The 17,048-nt window shown below is 40.6% G+C and overlaps 1 long non-coding RNA gene and 1 pseudogene across 2 annotated transcripts in view; one reads left to right on the top strand and one right to left on the bottom strand.

Annotated features, from left to right (window-relative positions):
* The first annotated feature begins 324 nt into the window (after positions 1-324).
* On the top strand, positions 325-7,271 carry LOC132007401 (cerebellar degeneration-related antigen 1-like; annotated as a pseudogene).
* Positions 7,272-7,347: 76 nt separating this feature from the next.
* LOC132006704 (uncharacterized) overlaps positions 7,348-17,048 on the bottom strand; it is a 55,717-nt gene continuing 46,016 nt past the window's right edge. Inside the window, exons 4-5 of one of the 2 annotated variants that reach the window (XR_009401193.1) lie at positions 12,384-12,494; positions 7,348-11,166 (exon numbers count right to left, since the gene is read on the bottom strand). This is a non-coding gene — a long non-coding RNA (uncharacterized LOC132006704). The remainder of the gene's footprint in view (positions 11,167-12,383; positions 12,495-17,048) is intronic. The other variant, XR_009401192.1, reaches the window with a different exon arrangement.

The following is a 17,048-nucleotide window of genomic DNA, read 5'->3' on the forward strand; positions in this document are numbered from 1 at the left end:
AAGCATCACGATGTACTTAACCCTTGACTCAGCAATTCTCCTTTAAGAGCTTCTCCTAAGTAATAGCTGACCAAATTTGTACCCAGTCATGGCCAGGGTGGAACAGACGACACGGTTTGTGCTCCACAACTTGTGTAGTGTCTGTGCTCATCACAGCAATTTTTAGAAGGAAAAAAAAAAAAAACACAGAAAGAACCCAATGTCTACTAAAGGAGATAAGTAAGTTGTGTATTAAAATCAGAACGTAGACTCACAGCTACTGACATGGAAAGATGTTTACAATTTATTGTTAAGTGGAAATAATGGGTTAAATGGCAGTATGATTTCATTTTGTAAAAGAGAATAAACATGCCTCTGAAGGAGGGTGGAAACACATACACCAAAAACTTTATAGCAATTATCTCTAAGTAATGAGTTTATTTGAGATTTTTAACTTTTTCACTTTGCTTGCTTTTACTTTGAAGTATTTTCAACAGTAAAACTTGAATACATGTGTAATAAGATGAATAAATAATGAACTTTCTATGCACAATCATTTAAATTTTTCCTGAATATACTTTTGCACTGAAAGAACTTTGGAAGAAAAAAAGGAAACACCAAGAAGTAAACAAAAATCACACATAATCTTACCCACCTAGAGATAATTAGTTCACAATCTCTAATGTGTTTATTTCTAGTCATTTGTCTTTGATTATATATATTTAAGATAATTGCAATCACACTTTATATAATCTTGTACGCTGATTTTTCACTTAACATTACATAATATCAACATACCATAAATATTTTAATGAAAGAATATTCCAGCACATGGAAATGGCACATTTACTTAATCATGCCCATAAAGTTAGACCCCTAGGTTTTTCTGTTTTTCATTATACCAAATAACTATGTGAGGAACATCTTTGTGCATGAATTATCCACATTTTAGATGATTTCCTTGAACATATTCATTGAAGTGAAAATACTAAGTTAAAAAGTACCAACGTTTTTATATCCCTTGATATAAATTGCCCAAACCTATGGAGTAATAGGGAAAAAAAAAGAAGTCAAGATACCTGGATCTCACGCCCATCTTTAGTACTTGCTGTCTAACCTGATTAGGTAAAACTGATATAAAAACATCCATCTTAATAATCAAATAAAAAAATAGATCCTTCAGTCACCATAAATGTTACTTCCTCAGGAATGCTTTCCTTCACTTTCTAGACTCTCACAGCACCCTATATTTTACTTGTCCTTCATGCCCTTGCAACAACTGATAAATAATTGCTCAATTATTTGTACACTGTCAGTTCCCTAGGTGATCTTAAGCTCCTTTGAAATATGCCTGGCCCACAGCTGGTGCTCAATAAATATTTGTTGAATGAATGAACGAATGAATGAGTAGATGAATGATGGATGAAATGACAGCACTTTGCAAAATAAGTGACTAGATATTTGGAAGGTATTTCAATTTTAATAATAATTATGATGATTCATTTGTTTTACTATGTAGATGATTCCAAATCTTTAAAGATTCCTTGTCTAATCATAATTTCATTATGTAGCTTTAATGTTTGTCAAGCCAGCCAGAGGCATGGTAGCCATGTTGCTGGAAGCACCTGGTAGGAGCTGAGATTTGGGAGAACCAAGTAGTTAGTTCTCCAGGTCAGCAAGCTGAGAGTCAGAGAGTTGTAGTTACAATTAGTTGAATGCAAAGCAGTGGTCAGGAATCTAGGAGGTCAGTGATATTTGAAGAAACAGGTGACTCCTAGAGGTCAGAAACAAACTAATGGTAAATGGTCTACATAATAAGGTGCAAAGTTGAGAATGGTCAGTGATAAGGGAGAGAGTCAAATTCCAAACATCAGTACTCAGAGCATGGAGCTGTGAATATGATTCTAAAGCAAATGGTACTTGAACTCAGTGCTTCCTTAATTATTTCTTCCTTATATTATTTCTGCCCAAATGGTATTAGGAAGTGTTTGTGTCTAGTTCCATATATATGGCAAGGGAATAATAGTAGCTAGTTGAGGAATGAGATCTGTGAATACAAACGGGTTTTGATAGTGAGAGGATGAAGCAAGACCATTTGTAAATAAGATCTGATAATAGTTTGAACATAAAATAGGAGCAATCATGCTTTCGATCCCATAATACTCAACTTGACTTTCAACAGGAGATATTATAGCACAGTGGTTAGGATCATGGACTCTGGCCAACAGGCTAGCTGGGTTCAATAGGCTAGCCAGCTCTATCATTTATTAGTTGTGTCCTTTGGACAAATTACTTCCCCTCTGTGTGTTAGTTTCACCATCTGTAAAACAGGGATAATATTACCTACACCTCAAGGGTTCTTGTGAAGATTAAATGAGGTGATGCACATAAAGACCTTAGAACAGTGCCTGGACGTAGCAAATGCTATGTTAAGTGTTGTTACTATTATTGTTGTTGTTATGATTAACCAGTCTCATAAGACCAAACAAAAATTGGCAGTATAAGAAATGGACAAATACACTGTATTAACATACTCTATCTAAAATAATAAACAGTCTCTAAACAGGAGTTTTTTTCATTAAAATAAGAATTTCACTTGCACCTAATCATAGTTGACTATATAAAAACTATAAGCATTAGCAAAGTAGCAAAATTTATCACAGTAATCCCAGTGATGTGTTTATTTTATAGAAGATGTTTTATGAACACTATCTTAAAAAGTTGTAAATAAATACACATTTCCTAATAGCACAAAAACACTATTAAGCTGCAATACAGTTGAGCCACAGAATCTGGTCTATAAGAAGGAAAGCCTTATTAAATTTTCTGAAGCTAATTCTACTGGAAGCAGGATTATTTGTGTTGGAAGACCTGTCTGTGGAAAAATCTGAACATGGAAAGGCTCGGACTTGGGAAGACTCCTTTTAAAAAGGTCTGGACCTGGGGAATGGTCAAGAAGACCCGGACTATGGAACATGTTAGAATACCTGGATATCGTAGATGCTGGAAGACCTGAATGTTAGAAGACCGGTACCCTGGAGACGTTGGAAGACGTGGATATTGAGCCCGCTGTTGGAAGACTGGGTAGTTGTCGGAAGACGTGGAGATGCTGGAAGACGAGCAGATTCTGGAAGATGCAGGGATGCCAGAAGACGCAGAGATGCCGGAAGATTCAGGGATGCCGGAAGATTCAGGGATGCCGGAAGATTCAGGGATGCCGGAAGACGCAGAGATGCCGGAAGACGCAGAGATGCCGGAAGATGCAGAGATGCCGAAGATGCAGAGATGCCGGAAGATGCAGAGATGCTGGAAGGCGAGCAGATGCTGGAAGCCCTGGAGATGCTGGAAGCCCTGGAAATGTAGGAAGACAAGGATTTTCTGGAAGACGTGGCTTAGTTGGAAGACGTGGATGTTCTGGAAGACGTGGATTTTCCGGAAGACGTAAATTTGTTGGAAGACGTAGGTAGGCTGGAAGACATGAATTTGATGGAAGACACACAGCTTTGTTGGAAGACAAGGATTTGCTGGAAGACGTGGATTCTGGAAGCCATGGATCTTCAGGAAGACATGGATTTTCTGGAAGACTTGGAGGTCATTGGAAGACATGTTTTTCCTGGAAGACATTTATTTTTTCTGGAAGACGTGGATTTTCAGGAAGACCCGAATTGTCCGGAAGACCTGGATTTTTTGGTGGAAGACGTAGATTTGCTGGAAGACCTGGAGGTTACTGGAAGGCATGGATTTTCTGGAAGACGTGGATCTCTAGGAAGACGTATATTTGTTGGAAGACCTGGATTTAGTGGAAGACATAAATTTTCTGGAAGACGTGGCTTTATTGGAAGGTCTGGATTTATTTAGTGGAAGACATAAATTTTGTCTGGAAGACGTGGACTGACTGGAAGACTGGATTTGGTGGAAGACATGGATTGACTGGAAGACCTGGATTTTTCCGGAAGCTATGGATTTGACGGAAGACATAGATTTTTCTGGAAGACGTGGATGGAACGGAAGACCTGGATTTCTTTCTGGAAGACATCAATTGACTGGAAGACCTGGATTTTTCTGGAAGACATAAGTTAGCTGGAAGACTTGGATTTGGTGGAAGACATAGTTTTTTCTGGAAGACGTGGATTCGCTGGAAGACCTTGAGATTGCTGGAAGACGTGGATTGTCTGGAAGAACTTGAAAACATTGGAAGATATAGATTTTCTGGAAGACGTGGATTTTCCTGGAAGATGTTGTGGAAGACCTATAATTACTGGAAGACATGGATTATCTGGAAGACGTGAATTTTCTGGAAGACTAGGATTAGCTGGAAGACTTGATGCTGTTGGAAGACTTGGGAGTTGCTGGAAGACCTGGAGTTGTTGGAAGACCTTGACACTGGCGCCATTGGAAACCCTGGACATTGGAGACATTGGAAGCACAGGATGTTGGAGACATTGGAATCCTTGGATTTTGTGGACATTGGTTATTCTGGATACTGGAGACTTTGGAGACCCTGAATGTTGGAATTCATGGGTATGGGAAACCCTGTACCTTGGAGGCCCTAAACATTGGAAGATATAGACAATAGAAGATCTAGACATTTAGAGACCCTAAAATTGGAAGCCCTGGGTATTAGGAGACATTTGGAAAACATGGGTATTGACACATTAATGTTGAGACATAGAATTTGGAAGCTGTAATTTTCATGATGCTGGAAGTCATGGATTTTGGCAGCCCTAGACAGGAGATTTGGATTAAGATGTCAGGATGTTAAAAAACCTAGTCATTCAGACATTGGGGGTGTTGGAACACTTAAACATTAGAAGACCAGGTTCTTGGAGATATTGAAAGACTTGGATGGTGGAACTTGCGATAATGAGACACTATAAAACAAGAATTTAGGAGACACAGAAGGTTGTATGACTGAATTATGTAAGCACTGGAAGATATTAGAAGAGCTGGACTTGGACACAATGAAACACGTGGGCTCTGGAAGACCTATATATAGGAGACACTGGAATATTGGAAACATAGAAAAATCAGAACTTAGAACTCTGGACCCAGAAAGACAAGACCTGGATCTTGAAGACTGTTGGAGAAAGCAGAGGACCTAGACTTTTAATTTCCCTGGTATTGAGGAGATTAGAAAACCCACATTGGAGATGCTTCAGGCCAGAGAATGGAAGACATGGGTGTTGTAACATTTAGAAGATCTGGCAATTGGAGATGTTGGAAGCTATGGTGCTCAGAAAACCTGATGTCAGAGACACTAAAGAATTGAAAGGCCCAATCTTAGAGATGTTAGAAGGTCATGTTGACAGATACTGGCAATGTTGAAAGACTTTCACATTAGGACCTGATATGACATTTAAAGAACTATCAGAAGGCTACTCTAATAGTCTTTATGACTATGACATCTCTTTCCCTAACAATCAAAACACAGAGAAAGGACATTTTAAGAAGGCAACAAAGAGGAAGCAGGAAATTCAAGTAAAAGCAGGTAGTTTGAATGGGTTGGAACCTATTTTCATGGTCTCTGTGAACTAGCTTTCTAGGTCCATACTGTTTGACAGGAGGGAAATGATGAATTATCAAAGAATAAGCAATATCAAGGTTTGGAAATTACTTGGCTTTAGAAAGGAGTCAGCAAATGTTTTCTACAAATAGTTAAGTTTTTAAAGACCATGTGGTTTCTATTGCAACTACTCAACTCTGTCATTATAGTGTAGCCATAAAACAAGTGTTTATGGTTGTTTTGCAATAATATTTTATTTTTTAAAAAAGTTGGACCAGATTTTAATCAAGAGCCCTAGTTTTCCAAGCCTAACTCTTTATGCCAAATCTAGGGTATAGTAAGTATTAAGTACATTCCAGGCTAGCATTCACATGCAAAAGAATGGACAGAGTACTTTGTAACCTGGTGGTTCATAAAAATGAACCATGTATGTGATAATGCTCAGGACATGAGACTAGCAAGAACCTAAGAATGGAGTTTAGATCTCCACTTACTTGTTTCAGGGACCTAACAAGGATATTTGTCTTCAGAGCCAAAATTAAATGGGGAGCATCCAGGACCCCAGGCAGGAGGGGCTAGGGTTCTGGGCAGATACCCTAATTTGGTAGACTGGAAGCTTGAAAAGAAAATTAAAGAAGAAAGTCATTTTTACAGACTGGGACTATCCTTCCAGGACTAAGCACCACTCAACCCAAAGAGAGGGAGTCTCCAGCGCAGGGCAGACAAGAAGTAGCAAATCCCTCACTCTGTCTCCCATGTGCTTCTCATTAGGGCACTCCTCATACTACTGCCAAGTAATCAGGAGCCCACTCTGTTTGTAATGATGGAGGAGAAAAGGAATCAGACTACAGCTTTGTATTCTCATCTCAGGCACTCTGGCTTCAGGTAAGAAGTCTAAATTCTGTTCATACCCACCAGAGCTTAAGTGACAAACTTAGGAGATCAGGGTTGAGTAGCAGGCTGAAGATCCTTAGTGCTGAGTCAGATAGGGCTGAGGAAGACACAGACTATCACATATATTGTATGAAAGAGACCACTGACAAACAAACCCAGTTCCAGTACCCTAGGACTGGGTTGTGATTTAAAGGTGAAGTAGTAGAACATACAGACAATGGGCAGCCACTGAGGCTATATACACTAGGGCATCAAAGACTCCCAGTTAAGACAGTAAAAGGGTTGGGATATGAGTCAGGAGGCCACCATGATAATCCAGGTGAAGTGGTAATGGGGCCTGGAAATAAGGCAGTGACAGCTCTGTTGCTCAACAGATCCAGCACTGGGATTATGATGAATATTCATCATTCTGAAAAGAATGACTTTAAACTTCCTGAATGCTATCAGAATACATGAAATAACCAAGATGTTCAGATGCTAGTTAGGAGGAATTGTCCTCACCAAGTAACACTACATGGATGTCCAATTTTCTCTCAAAAGCAGCTAAGCTAATAACTCCGTGGTTTAAGCAAAGTAGGTTCTGCATAGTTTTATCTTTAGCTACTATTAACACAGTGTGACTTCATTATCTCAATAGTGGACCCAAGTGGATGGATTATTTTCTAGAGAATAGGAATACAACCATGTGAAAAAAGTCATTAAAAGTAACCACTATATAAATAAATATCATGCAATGATAACTACATTCTAAATAAGTGATATAAATGAAGCTGCAAGTCAAAGAGTAACACAGGGACAAAGGAAGTACTGTTTCAGGTCTCTTTCACAAGCAAGAAAAATACTGAAAATCAATTTTTATTCCTGCTCTCTTCTTAAAACCATCATGCATACCATTTTTTTTTAATTTTTTATTTTTTTTTATTTTATTTTATTTTTTTTTTTTTTGAATTTTTAGATATTTAGTGAGAACATCTGGTGAATACACAGGACATATAAATGAAAGAATCTAACTTTTATGTTTCCTATAATAGGAAATTTTTAAAATCCATCTTGTCCATGCATACCATTTTTGAGAGGAATTAGATAAAATACCAAAATATTAAAATTTTGCAAAGACAGGAGTAAACTATCATATTTAGCTCTATAATGTTTATAATAACAATAACAATAATGGTGATGATAATAATAATAATATCTAATAGCAACAATTTATTGAGCACTTGCTATGTGCCAGGCACTGTATTAAGCATTTCTTGTAATCTCATAGCAATCTAACAATGCAGGTATTTTGACCCCATTTTACAGATTAGAAAGTCAAGTCTGAAACGGTTAAGAAGCATGCCCACCAAAAAAAAAAAAAAAAAGAAGAAGCATGCCCACCATCACATAGTCACATAGTTGGTAGCTGGCAGGGACAAGATTGAAGGCAGGTCTGACTCCACAGCCTAGGCCCTGAGCTGACTTGTCACACCGCAATAGCCCAAGGGTTATGGTGCCAGGACTAAGCACCACTCATCCAAAGAGAGGGAGACCCTCCTCACCCAGGGCAGACAAGAAGCCAGTGGCAAAGCCCCCCTTACCTAAGTCCCATGCTCTTCTCAGTATGGCCCTCATCACACCACTGCCAACTGACCCAGAGCCAACTCTGGGTGTTTGCAAAAATAGGTTAATTGTATCACTGGCTTTACATAGTAATGTAAGAGGAAGTGCGATGTCTGAAGCACAACTAGATTCGTATTTAACTCCTCAACATTCATTATTCGTGTTAATGAAATGTACTGTTTAGCCTTTATTTGATGTTATGGCTCCCAAGAACATATATACTCTGTCCATGCCACAATTTATCTCTGGATTCTTAAACAAACATAGAGCACTGATATCAAGACCATTAAAAGGTAACTCTATGTAAAGTTCAGTGATCAATTATTCCATAGCACAAACAGGGTTCACACACCCCTTTAGACTACACACACTCTCAAAGCCCTTTATTAGCATTCAAGTGGCAGCAGCTCTGAAATCCAAATGTGTGCATTTGCCAATGTGTGCAGAACCTCCTCTGCATTTTGAACTTAAAAGATCTTAAACAAACAAAAGGTTCTTTTGAAGTGTAACACCGGTTTTTTAATATTCTCTACAAAGTTCAGCAACTTGGGCTGCTCTTTCTCCCCACCTCCTTTCCATTCTTTTCTTTTTGCCAGCTGTTAAGTATGTCTGTAAAGAAGAAAACTGCTTGGCACTTCGTAACACTGAACCCAAGAATTTACCTGAACCGTTTGATTCCACCCAAATTGTGTATAAAATCTTCTAAAAGAAATTTCAGCTTGTCAATTTCGGGGACTATTCTTAATGTGAAAAAGGAATAAAAGAAACACCCAGTTACATGCACTTCTATTTCTACCACTTTGCCTATACCAACTTTCAAATTCACCTGTAAGTTCTGCTGACTTGTTAAATTCAGCCATGTTGAAATGTTCTGGCTTTTATCTTTATCAATGATACTTCTTAGATTATTTTAACTGGGTATTACCTTAAACAAGAATTAGATTTATCTCAGTAATGTATTTCAAATGGCCTGGTCCCTAGACAAAAGTTTGCATCTATCAAGTCAAAGTCTAGGCATCCCTCTGACAACTAAATCCATACAGTAGTCAGTTTCCCATTGTATTATTTTATATTAATGGTTCCCAGTTGATGCTCTCCAACTTAAATTTGATTTCTCCAATTCTGGTCAAATTAAGAGAAAAATTTCCAAGGCAATAATCTCAGTGAATGGTAAAATTTATCAGGAAGTTACATTCTCTATAGGCATATGGAACCATTGATTAAACTGGTAAAATAATCATTGACTTAAAACTATTTACCTCTAGATATGATTAAGAATACACCAGTTATCCATGGAACCTGGGAACAGCAACCCTGACACAGAGTTCTCTCTGCTTTGGTTTATGAAAATAGCTACAACATGTGAAGGTGTTTTCCTCATAATATCTATTATTTTCCCCAAGCCCTGTAACTCAGAAGAAAAAGAACAATTACTACAAATAAACTCATAGGAGGCCCTCTCTGTCTTTCCTTTCAGGAAATTGATGTTGTGTTTGTTTCTTTTTTTTCTATGCCTAACTCTCTTTTCGGGAAGGGACTAAACCATGGTCAAACTTGAACCAGAAGCCACCATTTTTAAAATATCAAGAACACAGTGCAGCAACACTACTACTTACCTTGGTCTCTATGAAAGGGCTCAGGTACACTCAAGAAAATTGAAGCAGCTTTCTCTCAACGTAACAATGCCAGAAATAGAGGGACCTTGGAGACCAAGTGGTCCTAATCTCTCATTTGATGGGTAAGGAAAGAGTAGGGTGGTTTGAATAAAACCATCCATTGAGCTAGTAGTAGAGCCAAAATTTGGAATAAAGTTTCCCTAGATCCTGGGCCCACCACCATTTGCATTGTATTTTCTATTACAATTCTGTTTAGACTTAGAGCAGCAGTTAGCAGCCATGGCTGTATATTAAAAAAAAAAAAAAAAAAAAAAAAAACAGTTGAGGAGCTTTCAAAATTTACAGATGCTGACCCCATCCCTGATTCAGCACATCTAGGGGCAGGTCCCAGAACTCTGTATTTTTCAAAGCTCCCTAACATGATCTGGATGCATTGAGAACTGCTATGGCTTAGAGCAGGCATGTAGGCTTCTCTGGCACTGTGGGGGGGTGGGGGTCCCTAGAACCACAGCACCTGAAAACGAGTTTTCAAGTCTCATCTGCCTCTTTTGAACCTATTGAGGAATATCTGTCATCTCAACTGTAACTATGCGAGCAAGCCCTTTTAACTTTTGTATCTTTTTCCCCTTTCCTCTGCTCACTTCAAACTCAAGTATATCTAGGCTATCATTCAGACCTCCGGGCTGGGGGTGGGGAGAATTATTGGATTTCCACCACCCTCAGGGAAGAAGTTTCAGTCAGAACCCCTTTCCCGGAGGATATTCAGATGTTCAGATTCCTGGAAAGACCAGATATGAGAACAGAGATCAATGGAAATGAACTCTAGCAGCTTCTACTCCTCAATTAGATGCCAAAGTAAATGCAGGAGTCCATTGTCATTGCACTGCCCTTCGAGACTGACCCATAGCTACCTCATACAACCGCTGCAAAGCAAGTTCACTGATACCAAACCAGGTAAAGGGCAAGGGTCTGGATTCTTTCTACTGAAAGAGCAAGTTAGGCTTAAACAGAATTAAAATAAATTTCAGGATCGAGAGTACAAAATCAGATTGTGCAACCAAGTAGAGTAACTCCCCTCCCTAGGTATGAGAGTTGAGTTCCTGAAACTCTCGCTGTAGAGGAATTTCTGTTGGAGGGACTCACGAGCTTTTGGGGAAAACTGGGGCCAAGGAAGGAAGGGAGTATTAGGACAGCCCAGACCACTGGTTTGTTCACTCAAATAAAACACGAAGTAAACTGAAGCTTGTTGGTATTTTCCTAATTTTGCATCAGCAATTGTGATTAGTGGGCAATTAATTTCTATTTCTCTCTGATCTCAAGGTGAACACAAGCATGCGTCAATACAAATGCTGGTCATCACAGCAGATAATGGGGAAAGAAGCAAGACACTTGGGTTTTGTCTGGAGATAAGGTCTTCTGCGCTGCTTTCATCTTCTGGAACATGGATCAGCACATCATCAGAGAGAGCTGTCGGAGTCTGCATCCCAAGGCTCGACTCTCAGTGTGTGGCCTTTCTGCGTGCCTGTGCAACGGGTTTGAATGACAAGGCCCGAAGGTCCAGCCTCTTCTCCCCTGTTGAAGCAAACAGAGAGAAAAGACTTACTGGCGTTCATTTGAAGCTTTCTTATTACTGCTTTATAGGGTTGTGGGTAATCATTTAAATCTCGCCTGTAGGTCAATAAATACTCTGTCGAAGGATGTCTTTCCTTCGAACCATTACAGCCATTGGATTTGCAGAGTGGCTGCTTCAGCATTCTTCGAGTTCTGGATGTTAACCTACGCTGACGTCTTTTATCAATTTTTGATATGATTACATCTCTGAAAAATTTCTCAACTGTCTTCTGAGGGTGAGAATCCAACAGTTCAGCAAAATGTCACTTCATTCGAGGTCTTCAAATCCTCAACCCCCCAAATGTTTCCCGGATGCACTTTCGATTTCTTCTACCATTTTCCTCAATCGGTTTCTTCCGGTACTCAGGCAGCTTCACGACCGGCTTCCTCTGCCAGCCATTTCTTGTCACACAGACCATGGCGTTTCTCGAACCTATCCAACCTATCCATTACTCGCCATGAATGCTACAGTGTTTTGTCCAGATCGAAATTTAAACGAGCATTTTTGTGATGCTCACTAGCCAGTGACGCCTACAGGAGGAGGCCCCATTCGGTTCTCTCTGTTAGAAGCCAGCCATGCCCATCTTTTTCCATTGTCTCTGTTTTGACATTTCAAGCTATGTATGATTGTCCTCAATGAGTCTGCTGTGCCCCTCCATACACTGGCCCTAATAGCTTCCTCATTTTTCTTTACTGTGCAAATTAGAGATGTATCAATACCCCCAAAACGCCCCACAGAGGTCTTGGTTTCACCGTTATCCAGCATTTCAAGAACTTTCGTTTTGTTTGCTATTGATAGCGCTCTTCTTGCCCTCGTTGCTCTGCTTGCATTTCTATCATCTTATTCTGGCTTTGCTGCTTGAATGCCATTCTTAACCAAATTACACAAATTCACAAGTATTGAAAGTATTTAGATCACTGAGCAGGACATGACACTAACCTGTGATATATACGAAGCCAAGGACAACACTCACAAGACAAATAAGAAAAGCAAAACAGCTTTTGGATGACAACACGTGTATGTGTGTGATCAATGGCCATAGAGGGAAGGACAGGCAGAAGACCAAGGGCAGAAGCAAGCAACCCCAGTGTTGGTCTTGTCCCATGAGATCATCAGCAAGATGACATGATGGTGACTTGAACCTGCATATTGTTCCAAAACTCTCAAAGGTACACACTAGGTCAACTCAAAGTTTGTATCAGATTGACTTGCAGTTGCGACATGACCACGGAACTCGGGAGTTAAGGTCAGGCCACCAGGCTCAGCCAAGAAGGACAAATATCACCATCTAGGAGAAAGCAGACACAAAAATAGGAAATGAAGTATGAAGTAAGAGGCAGACTGCCTGAGTAGCTTTTACCTTAGCAAGGAAACAGAAATTTGGAAGAATAATCATACATGCCAAATTGCCCTTACAAAGGCTGTACCAATTTGTATGCTTGCTAACAGTGGGTAAGAGTCCTTTTCTCCCGTATGTTCACCAACATGAAATATTACCAATCTTCGTAATTTGTGCCAAACAGAAGGTGAATAACAAGGTAGCTCATTTTTGTGTTAATGTTCATTTCTTTAATCGCCTTTCCATATGGTGAGTCATTTCTATTTCTTCATCTTTAAATTGTCTGTTTATATCCTTTGCCCACTTTAAAATGTTTTTCTTGCTGATTTGTAGGCACTATTAGCATATGCAGGAACTCTTATTTTTAACTCTATATTGCAAATGTTTTGTCTGAGCTTGTCATTTACTTTTTAACTTTGTCTTTTGCCATCAAGATGGTTCAAATATTTATGTAGTCAAATGTTTCATGCCTTGCTTTGAAAAGGCTTCTCCTCCCTAAGATGATAAAAATATGTTCACGTACTTTCTTTCATTATTTTTACAGCTCTGTGCTGTTAATTCAAGGTATGGAGGAAAGGATGGACTATTCATTCAGTGAATGGTGTTGGAATGAATGATGGTCCATCGGCAAGAATGTCAGAAGGCCTCTCCCAATGGCATTTCCCCTCTGTACTAGAGACAGGGGCTCTGGTAGAGTCAGAGCCCCAGGATGACCAAGTTGGAGGCTCAAGTCGATTCCAGTTGATGGGCCAGTGTTCTCCGGAGATCAGTATAGCTTGAGGAGGGGAGTGTTTCCAGATGAATCATTAATTACTATACATTTTGCTGGCTTAAGTTCTGTTCTGCTACCAATCTATACTCCTGCCTTATATCAACTGAGGGACAGTTGATGTAAGTTCCAGCTCTCAGATCTCTGAGCTTCAGATAATGGCTTCACTACTAATGAACAGTCACTCACAGTTCTGGCACAACTGGAGAAACTTGGATATGAGGAGGCTGCTGGAGGAGACTAGGTGATGACTGCTGACTCTATAGGGACAATCACAGAACCATGGTCATATCGGCAAATACTTTTTTGGGGGGAGGAGGAGAGCTGAAGCAAATACACATATAACTAGTCACACTTATTTTATGAAAAAAGGTTAACAATTGTTCATTCCAGGTGGTTTGGAGGTAGACATGCATTTCACTATCTCCCTTCTCTGGAGATCTGAACATTCTCATAATAAAAAGTGTGTGTATGCGTGTGCAAGCACATGTGTGCATGAGGTAATAATCTCATATCTCTTGGGTCCATGTTGGGTACTAGCACATAGGTGTCAATGGCTTTTCAGGTTAAATACAAGATTCAAAATGACAACAAAAGAACACCCTCTCCCTCTGCCCTGTCCCCACTCGTGTGTGCGTGCACTCTCTCTCAAGTAAATAAATAAATAAAGTCTTTTTAAAAAGAGGTGGAGATGTATGAAAGGAAATAGGAGCAAACAAGAGCATAAAAACGGATGACGCAGGGCAGGGCGAATGACTATGTTTAACCAAATCCCTGGTTCATTCAACCGACTTTCAAATGATGGAATGTTCCTTCTACCCACAACATTCACTTTGGGTCAGAGCTTCACCTTGTGTGCCCTTGCTAAGGATATGTCACTTTTGTTAAGATGCTGGCACCCAGCCAATGTGAAGAGTAAAGCCCCTGAAATAAACATCCTGTTACTTTTCAGTTCCGCTAACTGTACAGAGACCGGAAGCTGTGCGCATTCCTTCGCAAGGTATGATTCCCAAGTACATTTATCTCAAGGGCTGAGGGTGTCACATCCTTCCTCTAGTCCTTGTGCTGTCTCAAGGAGAAATAGAGCCTAGCTGACAGAGCTGTGAGTTGAAGCTCCCACAGCTCAAGTGCCCAAAAGGGCAGGAAGATCTCAGGATGTTTTTTCCGTTGGTGGCATTTCGACGCGGAAGAACAAGGACTTTCTTGACAGGCCACACCCTGTGAGGACTTGTCTGGACAACCCAGAGTGAGTTCTTCGCAGCCTCCGCTGTGAAAGGACCTTTGGTTTCAAGGGGTTTGCTGTCATACAAGCTGTGTAGAGCTATCTGTCTCCCCCTTCACAAAGCATAAAACACACACACTCAAGTGGCAAGCTCAAAAAGTAAAGACCATCTGAATCATTTAACATTTTGGAGAACAGGGCAAGTGAGTGGGAAGGAAGTGGAGGTAGAGGCAGGAAATGCTCAGAAAAATAAGATGAGGATGAAAGACAGGGTGGGGTGGCCGAAGTGGACAGAAAAACACAAAGCTGGGAAGTCTGTTGAAAGAAATCACAGAAGGCCTCAGATGGCAGAATTCCTTGGGGAGACGGAGTTATGTTTAACTGTCCTCCTATTAATGAAAGGGTTTTTTACAATAAATAAAAAATTTAGGGGCGCCTGAGTGGCTCAGTGGGTTAAAGCCTCTGGCTTCGGCTCAGGTCATGATCCCAGGGTCCTGGGATCAAGCCCCGCATCGGGCTCTCTGCTCGGTGAGGAGCCTGCTTCCCCCCTCTTTCTGCCTATCTCTCTGCCTACTTGTGATATATATCTCTCTCTGTGTGTGTCAAATAAATAAATACAATCTTTTAAAATAAATAAATAGATAGATAGATAGATAGATAGATAGATAAATAATTTGCAAAGATGTTTAGGATAAAGCAGATCTGTTCTTCCCTGTTACTAGGTCTCGGCACACGCATTCCTAGGAGAAAAAGTCCTATTTGTGTCCTAAATAATTTAGGTATATCATGCTGGTATTTATTGTCACATTGCTATTTTGTTCTTGCTATTTTAATGTTTGATAACTACAGTTACAAAACATCTTCTTTCCTTCCATGGTTCGATGGGTCATTAATCAAATAGACAACCACAAGTTTTTAATAATAATGTATTTTTCACATTAATATTTCATGGGAAATCATGCATATTTCTTACTGGATCCAAATATTTTTTATAGCTCTGAAAATTCTCTCCGCCCCAAAAAGTCAAAGGATTCTATGCAGCGACAGTGCCCCCTGCTGGTTACAGCGTGGAACAGCTACTCCCGGACAGGGAAAGCATGCAACCACCTAGGGGGTGGGCCATGCACCCTGCGGGACAAGGCCCCGGAAGTCCACATTTCCTCAGTTCCCTCCACTTTTGTACTAAGAATGTTGACTCGGTACCTCCTTGAGGTAAGCAAACTCGTCTCAAATGGCCAGGAATTGGGCAAGTGATCCGGCGAATTCCTCTTTTTCCCTGGTCTTTTGAGGAACTGGACACACCCAAAGCTTCCAAAGTTTTGTTTTGTTTTGTTTTTTTAAAGAAAAGGCACATACATTTGAATAATAGTTCCTGATCTCCTTAATGTGCTCTTCCTCTTTACCTCATTTTCACTGCCCTGTGTCAGACAAGAGTGAGGAACCCTTTAAGGAATCCAGCTGCCAGTCCTAATGGCCTGCCACGTTCCAACTTGAACTATAACTAGGCCACCTCCTCAGCTGGGCCAGATGTGCCCTTTGTCTCTGTCTTAGCCATGAGGACAACAAACACCACAAGGTCAGCATAAAACGGTTCTAGGGGATAATGACAACTGAAAGCCACTTTGAGCCAGTGCCCCACGCTGGCTGCGGGTGAGAGTTGAACGAGGTATAATAAAGGGGAGATGCACTGTAAATCACAGAGCATCGTCCTCATTAAACATGCTCGTATCACTGCAAATTCGGACCGAACTGCAGTACCAGGAAATGCTCGTGGCGGCTAGAGAGAAACAAGGTGTCCCCAAGCACAGAAGAATCCCTCTTTCTGCAAAATAATTTCCCCAGTCCTTCCCTGCTGCTTGTGGTTCCTTTACAATGTTTATCCTCATCCCAATTCTGAATGGATTCCTAAACCCATTAAGGGAGCGCAGCTTCCTCTTGTGCCTTACTTCTGTGGGGTTTTGCTGCTTCCAATGCAGAGCTTTGCAACCTGGGGCTCTTGCAAAAGCTCTTACCTTCGGTCTCCACCCAACTCCATACTGCTCCTCCCAACTCCATACTGTTCTAATGGCCTCAGTGAGCCAGGAACGGGGCTTGCTCCTGGAGGCGCAGAGTGGCGAAGCAGCAGTGTCTCCTTCCTGCCGCCCAGCCAGGGAGTTATGCACACGATAAAAACCCAACTCACTGCACACAAAGAGCCAATGTGAAGTAGGACAAAAGTCCAGGCCTTGGGAGCAGAGGGAGAGGAGGGAATCACTTTGGAGTTGATTTGCAGAGCCTGGAATTAGGATGAGGCCAGTGTGGCTAAGTGGTGTCACATCAGGGTCAGATCGTGTCTTTATTTCACATTCTCATGTTCTGTTCATCATGGGATTTTTCTCTATTAACTTTGAATAGATATTGCATTAATTTTTATCCTAATTACTGGGTGTCTTGGTGCGCCCCGCCCCCGTGCCCCGCACGCGCCTTTAATTTTGCGCCCAAGGTGCCTCACTCGATTTGCCCCGAGCAAATC

This window comes from Mustela nigripes, chromosome X (assembly GCF_022355385.1).
Source record: "Mustela nigripes isolate SB6536 chromosome X, MUSNIG.SB6536, whole genome shotgun sequence".
Taxonomy (NCBI): Eukaryota; Metazoa; Chordata; class Mammalia; order Carnivora; family Mustelidae; genus Mustela; species Mustela nigripes.